Genomic DNA, 7,909 nt, shown 5'->3' with positions numbered 1-7,909 from the left:
TAAATTCCAATGTAATGGCTGGAAAGTAGTTTCCCAGGTATCCTCCACAACCGATTCCACTTGTCCTCATTATAACCTGAATTAGTTTGATAGCTATATCGCAAGTCATATAGTCGTACCTCGATTTTGTCATCGTCCAAATGCACGGGGATTCTAACGCTGACTGAATCAATTTATTAAACGTTATTCTTCTAGGCAGAAGTAGAAGTGTGCTGATTACCTTGACAGTTGTTTTCGGTAGTTGGAAGCAGACCGATCGTAACATTGTTGAAATTCTTATAATGATTGTTATGCTTTTACTACTGTATACTTCTGCTCGGGAACCTAACCGTCAGCAAGTGCAAAAGCAATCGACACAATGCAGTTCGAAACAAGCGCGTGCTGGATGCAACAGCCAGCAAAGAGCTATTTTTCATAACATGTGCTTCGTTTTCAACACTCCAGCGACAACGTAGAATGCATACCAGAAGCAATCGAAAAAGCTGCCTCAGCAGAAACAAATTGCCTTGCAGCGCTCCTGTCCCGTACCCGATCCAAACCCGTACCCGATCGAGCCATCCATTTTCCCGGTCCACTTTTTCGTATATAGGTACCCGGCTACTAGGTACGTAACATTCCAATTCAAACGACATTGACTCTGTTCCTTAAAACTTGGCTACTATGTTCTGTTTCTGACGACGTTGCGATGGTGGAGACGCATGATTCGTTTTCGTCTTCTTCTTCTTCTTCTGCGTACTTTGACACAAGATACGGATTCGGCATAAATTATTCCACGTCGTCAGCGCGCGCCTCACAGCAAGCGGGGTGCGAACAAAAGAAAATGTTTCTGTTCAGCTTCGACAACCCCACTGCACACTGCAACCGAGGAACGTGAGCTGATGGAACGAAATTTGGGATATTACATTTATGACCCTATTATTTTTTTGTTGTTGTTGCTGCTTCTGCTGGCAGCTGCAGCCGTCGAGATCAAAGTTGGCTTTGGCTACAGAGCAATCAACGAGGAGAAATGGGTGAAAATACGTCAACAGGAAAAATCTAGTCGGTTCGGTTGATGGTGGATGAAGGCACGGAGGAACGTATCGACGGTAATCGACGATGGCAAATTTTTGCCAAGGACGTGACGCAAACGTCAATATTAGTTATTTGAAGGAGGAAGAGGAGGAACTGCCGATATATTTCGGAGAGAACGGACCGAAGGATGAGACTGTTGTGACCTGTGATCCAGTATCCGTAATCGATTCAGGGGAATTTTTCCCTCGCTGGAACATGAAGTGGAGAATCCGTGCATAAAACGAAGTTTTGCGCTTAAATAGCAATATGAAGTACGTCTAGAGTGTAATAAATTTACATTTTTAGACAGCTATTGTAGTTCAAGCTGATACCGACAGGATGCTGTCGAAAAATGACAGCAATGTTACGTAAGTACTATTCTCCTTTTAAACGGTTGGTTAGGTCCTATAATAAGGTAACGAGTTTCGTTTCAGTGAAATATTATCTAAAAGTAGGTAAATTCTTATTCTTTTGGGAATGTCTCTAGTAACAATTCGATTTCTTTTTTACTCTAACGAAAGCCTACTACGATTCTTCCCACTTTTCTATAAAGTCATAGCCACAGAAAATATTAACAAGCCTGCCTTATACGTCAATCCAATTTGAATTTGAATAGCTTCAAAATATTATGCAGGGGCCCTCACCACTCGTACAGCATATACTCCAGTCCCTATCGATTTTTCTTGCTCACTCATTCAATCTGTTCAACCAATTCAAAGATTTTCGATGCTATAACATAGTAATGATAAGCTTGTAACAAGCCAATTTCATAGCAGTCACAAAGAGGAACCAATACAATCTCGCACAAAAAACGGCAGTGCGCCCAACTGTTCCTAACTAGAGTTTGACCCATCGTCGTAGCAGTAGGACAAGACCCCCTCTCATAGATGAGACGGTGGGGGACCCAGGTGACCACCACCGGGACGACAACCACCGGACGAATGGCGGGGGAAAAATGATCACCATCAGGAGAAATCAAAATCCCATTTGTAAATAGTGATTTCAGTACGTGCTCAATTGGACTTGGGCAGCTTCGATTGGACTTTACGACGATAGGATAGGAGGGGTGTGATGATATCGCCCAGCTCTACTCTAGAGCGGGCGTCTCGGTCACCATCAGCATTGAGTGTGCGGTGCATTTTTGAGTGAGACATAAAATGGAGCTTTACTGTTTGTGGAGTTGAGAGGAGGAAAGGTGCAGAAGGTAACATGCTAACGGGTCTTGGATAGGTTTTTATGTAAAAACGGTGAAAAAGAAAGGTAGGGTAATGATTCCTTGTTTGATCAACACTATGTTCGAAATAGAATATGGATCTATTGAAGGCTTGAAAATCTCACTTTTTAATTGCTAGATCTCCACTGTCCGAACTGTTGAATCCCTAATTTATGATTACTTTCGAATGAGCTTTTGAAATTTATATTTGGAATAGAATTGGAACGAAAACGCAGTAGGCTGTTTGAATGTGTTTCTGACATTCCGCATACGGATAGGAAATAGAAAATATTGAGAAATTTCAGTGTTTATTTTTTTATGGTTCAAAAATAATAGAAATAGAACTCAAAAAGAATTGTGAACTGTTGGCTGCAAAGCTTCGCGCAAATAAACCAAAATGACCCAGTTTTGAAGAGACCAAAGAAAATAAAGCTTTTACACATACGAATTGTAAATAGAAATGTGGAGACTCCTGCTAGTATTCAATTCTGATTTTTATATATTGTTATTAATTATTAGCTCCGGACTCTTGGAACCTGGTTCCTGAATCTCAGTTTTTAACTTTTATTCCGTCATGCTGTAAACTATTGAATTCTTTTTTAACTTATTGGTTTTGGATTAAATAACCGAACCTTCAACTCATGTACTATTTTTTAACTGCGATTCTTATCCTTTGAATTGTGATTTTTTAACCTACGCTCCTGTGTTTTACGATTTGTTCAATCGACTACTTCCTTTAGCCTATAAGGTCGAATCTCTCGCCGGTTTCTTAACTGGTATTCATCCTTCAGTAGTCGACTCTGACTGCATACTATTCACATTTTTTTTCCTTTTTCCAATGACTAATATTTAACCCTGTAGCGAGGATCTTACGTTCCTGTATTGGTCAAACGCAAGCCAACCGTTCCAACTCAAGGGTAGCGTATTTCAGACCATCTCATCTCTTTCTCTCTATCCCTCGCTATTACAAGACGAACCAATCTCCATTATAAACCAGCGTACAAGCTAAAAATTCAATATGACTATCGCTTCGAAAAATTAAAGCCATAAATTTGACCCGCTGGCTTTCTGCTTCGTGTGCCCGAATGGCGCGGCTCTAGCAAACCCCAGTTTCTCATGTTTTTCCTTTCCAATAACATATTTTCCAGCTTTTGTTCGACCACCTTCTTCTTCGCCTTCTGGCACTGTTTCTTCCACAAACCGCAACATGAACGCTTCTGGAGGCTGTGTTCCGTTCTTTTCTTTTTGCTAGTTACCATCACCAGTATAATTTCAATATCAAGCAATATTGAAGCTAGAAGCTTCCCCTTACTTCCCGCAGTTTTTTTCTCCGTGCTTGTAACGTTCTGGTTCAGTTGTACCGGCAACACGATCACATTCTACGATATTATGCGTTTTTTTTCCTCGCTTTTGAAAGTGGCGTCAAGCGTGCCAACGTTCGCGGCACACTTGGATCAGGTTTGTTTTCGGATCCTTCAAATTTTCCCTTTTGCTAGTTAATGTCTACTAACGTCATCGCTTATCTAGCAGCTATCGCCTATCGGTGGAAAAGGAAAATAACTTTTTTTATTGTATCAGAAGCCGATGAGTTCCTTCCGGTAATTAGAAACCGCGTACCGTGGCTGCAAATTGAACCCGAACAACCGTGTGGCGTGACGTGAGGCGAAGTTTCCTTTTGGCTTTGTTCGCTCAAGGCTTACTGTGTCCGTTCCGGTGTTGTTATTGTTGTTGAGGGTGGCTGTCGAAAAATAAACACGGCGATTCATTTTTATGAACACCCAACAATAATAGTACACCGTCATGTTAATTACTCACTTGCGAGGGCGGGAAGATTGACACGTAACACACGAGGTAGATACTTATCACTGTGAGAAGTCGGGCGGAGTCGAAATGTTTTTTTTTTACGACGGACCCATTTTCAGTAGAGTCGCGCACCAAGGCAGCAGGTCGGAACGAATGTATTAATAATGTCAACTCGGATGTGGTTGCCGAGTTGTTCGATGTCGTGCTCGCTTAATGGGCGTCTGGTTATAAAGATGCTCTTTGATTATGATGGATTTCATTTGTGGCGATGATGGAGCACTGTTTAGGGGGTTTTCGTTTATTTTTACGATGGAGGTATAGGCAGCAGGCGTGACGTTTAATGGTTCGTGTATATTAAAGGGTCAAAGTTAGTTTTAGTGATTAGCACCAAGAAAATGTCATCAAGATAGCTATTTTGATGACGTTTTTTTTTGGCGCTAATTATAAAAAAACGTGATTTAACTCAATTTCGTACGTGTTAAAGAAGTAGTTTTAATTGTTTCAAGGATGGCTGGGTCTCGGTATATTTTGCAGGTAATGAAAAAGACCTATTGTTCAGATTTTATGACTGGATAATCTATAGGTAATTATATTCTAGGTAACATTTAATAATGGTGTTTTTCTGCTACTGGACAGCATCAATCCAACGACACGACCTGAAACTTCATGAAAAATTGCGAAAAAAAGCGTCCAAGAAATTCACCGCCAGTTACCAGTAGATTGAGCGACCCCTCGGTAAGGTTGAAATATGAATTTCTTGCGCAACACTGCCTCAATTTTCTCAATGTTTATTTACATACCCTAGCAACCAAAGTACGTAACAGCTAGGAAAAAAAAACATACTGTTTCGTTTGCCGCAAGAATTCAATTTTGTTGGATTTCGGCAAAATGTGTTTCTTTCTAAGCCGCTTTGTTGATGTTTAGGTTTGAGAATTAGGCAACAACGTGTAGATTGCTCGCAATCCATCCGGGTTATAGAAGGGATGCAGAGGATTCGGCCCTTACAGGAAGAACAATCTGCAGCCGTCGTGCTCGTGTCGAACTGCTTACCGGCAAGGTCGTGGTTTTCGCGGTGGTGGTAGTGGTGGTGGCGGACCACCGCATGACAAAGGAGGTCGTGGTAGCTTCCATCCGGACGAGAGATGCTACGAGTGTGGAGAGCGAGATCATTATGTCCGAGATTATACTAAAGCACGCAAGATATCTCGGAGCCGCAGTCCACGTTCGCGCTCTCATGAGCTCCGAACTCATTCCAAGAGTTACAGCCAAAGCCGTGAAAGTGCCGCGAACGCCATACCCGATCGAAGACACCGAAAAAGACAACCCGCGATCGTTCGATTACTTAATTGCCACGACATTCGACTCACTACTGGAGTCGCTCGCGAACACCTCGCTCGGCAACCAGATCACGCTTCAGATCCCATTGTCGCAATGGCGGTAACTAACATCACGATGAAACGATTCGTCTTCAGTTTCGAACGCCGTGCTGCCCCTAGCACTTTGTCCACGGAACTACGTGACTGCTAGAACACCGGAGGCGATTACAAAAATTAAGATTTCAAACTACACACAAAAACTTCAGAAACCAGAAATTATATCGGTGTCTAGTTGGTGAAATTGTAAACGTATTCTCGAAAACCCTCAGCGAAGTATTTTAAACCTAAATGAATTACTTTCTACTAAAACACTTTCGATTTCAGAGCCATACGAAAATTAGCCCAGCAATTAACCGTCTGAAAAGATCAAATAATACACCTTGTCCAAGACAGAATTTCTGCAGTTTTCCAGTTCTTTGAGCCGCTTCCCCGAACCATATAGAAACTTATAGAAACGTTTATAATATTAGTCATTCCATTCGTTGAAAAATGAAGTTACTTTTCCTTGAACTGAAAAATAGTTTTAGGCACCAGGTTATAGTACACATTAATAAAATTACACAGAAACTTGCATCCCTTTCCTAAGAATTCACCAGAACATGCAACAAATGCTATCTAATGTTTGTATGTGAACACACAAACCTTCGACCTAAACATCGACCCCAATAATTAAAGAATCTTTCGAATGCACGCTAAACTCTCTACAATGTGGTGGGTCTGAAAACTATGAATTGTTAGGGGACCGCGGGGCAAGTCAGACACCTTAAGCGTAATAATTTTTCTAAAATTCCACAAAGCTCCTAAAATTGTTTATTCTGTGCATAATCCTTGTTTAGGTGGTTCTTAACAAAATATAATTTTTTCAGCGTTTCAAAAAATTGAATTCATTAAAAATTATTGTTTGCTGAAAAATGGAGCAAAATGACATTTTAAAAACGCTGCGGGTAAGACCGACACCCCAAAGGGGCAAGAGCGACCCCCTTTTGAACTTTCTTTTTGTTCAATTTTTTCCATTAAAAATGTATTGGGTATGTGTGATAAAGTGCAATTATGTGTATATGAGTATGTGTGACGCAAACGCATGCTTTCTGTAGTTTCATCGCGTAGCAATAGGAAGAGCATTCGAATGCGTGGTGTTATGAATAAATAATGTTTAACGCATGGTTTATATTATGGCACGGGTTTTCTCAAGTAATTCTTTCGAGGTTTATTGCCACTTGTATAGCCATTCTAACGAGGAAGAGCTGTTCTACAAACAGATTATATACGCTATTACTAGGACTCATTCGCTTAAAAGTGACGCACGCTTCGTAGTAAGCTATCCGGTTCGTGTTGTGATTTTTCGGAACACTGTTGATCAATAATCCGGCGGTCAATGAAAATTTTTCATCAATATCATTTCAAAATCTCATATTAGATTGTACTTTTCGTTTCTGTTTGTAATATAACTATGAATCACGTTCAATTTAATTCTTTATTTTTTTGGTCGGCTTTTAGACAATACTGATAAATAAATGCAAAAAAAACATAGTTTCGGTCTATTTCAATTATTAACATGACGTAATTATAGTATAATTGAACACAACAAATATACCCAGTCGTTTGCATCAATTCAAAAACGAACCCAATCAACTAAACACCGTGTCGGTCTTACCCCACCCAAAAACTGTCGGTCTTAACCCAACAGCGCACATTTTTGTTAAATGCTCAATTAACAGTATTGAAATACTCAAACTTATCTTCAATTCACACAGATAACGATATGGAGAGTAGAATAGAATGTGTGACACAAAAACTGGTCATTTTCAAAGCTTTTGTGTTATTGAAACCTTAAAATGTATCAACTAAAAATAACATCCAAAAGCGCATCAACTTTGCTTTCGCTTGTTTTGTTTATTTTGTTGACGTTTAATGAATCCATATGGCATCGATATGTATCGAAATGCCTAAAATAATCGTACTAATAATATCCTGCCATTATTGTATTGATTTGATATCTGGGAAAAGTCGTGGAGTGTCGGGCTTACCCCCAGCTCCCCTAGTTACTCTTGCTGATGCTCAGAAATCCCTCCGCAGTCCCATTCAAGACCAAGAGAAGTAATTTTTGGAGCAGGAAAATCCTGGTTCTGATTCCCGTATATAATCTAGAAAAACAGTTAACAAGAGACCAGTTAAGACATAACCATCTTCATCATTTTTAATATATCAAACATATAGTAAATTTTTGGCAGTAGTTCGTTTATCTATGAGAAAATTAAATGAAACACATAATGAATAATTAGAGTATCAGTTATCAGTCGTCAAGGTCTTCGTTTCTGTTTCCAGATTTTTTGGGTAGTTTAGGTTAATTTTAATAAATTGGGCAACAAATGTTCCTGTTCTATGCAGAGTTCGAGCGCCGATATGTCAGAACTGACTGCAGTCTATTGCTGTTTCATCTGATTTTTTCTTATCATATTGTGGTGGG

The 7,909-nt window shown here is 40.0% G+C and overlaps 1 pseudogene; it reads left to right on the top strand.

Annotated features, from left to right (window-relative positions):
• The first annotated feature begins 1,095 nt into the window (after window positions 1–1,095).
• Window positions 1,096–6,491, top strand: LOC131676226 (serine/arginine-rich splicing factor 7-like; annotated as a pseudogene).
• Window positions 6,492–7,909: the final 1,418 nt, after the last annotated feature.

This window comes from Topomyia yanbarensis, chromosome 1 (genome assembly GCF_030247195.1).
Source record: "Topomyia yanbarensis strain Yona2022 chromosome 1, ASM3024719v1, whole genome shotgun sequence".
Lineage (NCBI taxonomy): Eukaryota > Metazoa > Arthropoda > Insecta > Diptera > Culicidae > Topomyia > Topomyia yanbarensis.
This window is presented reverse-complemented; position numbering and strand designations above follow the sequence as displayed.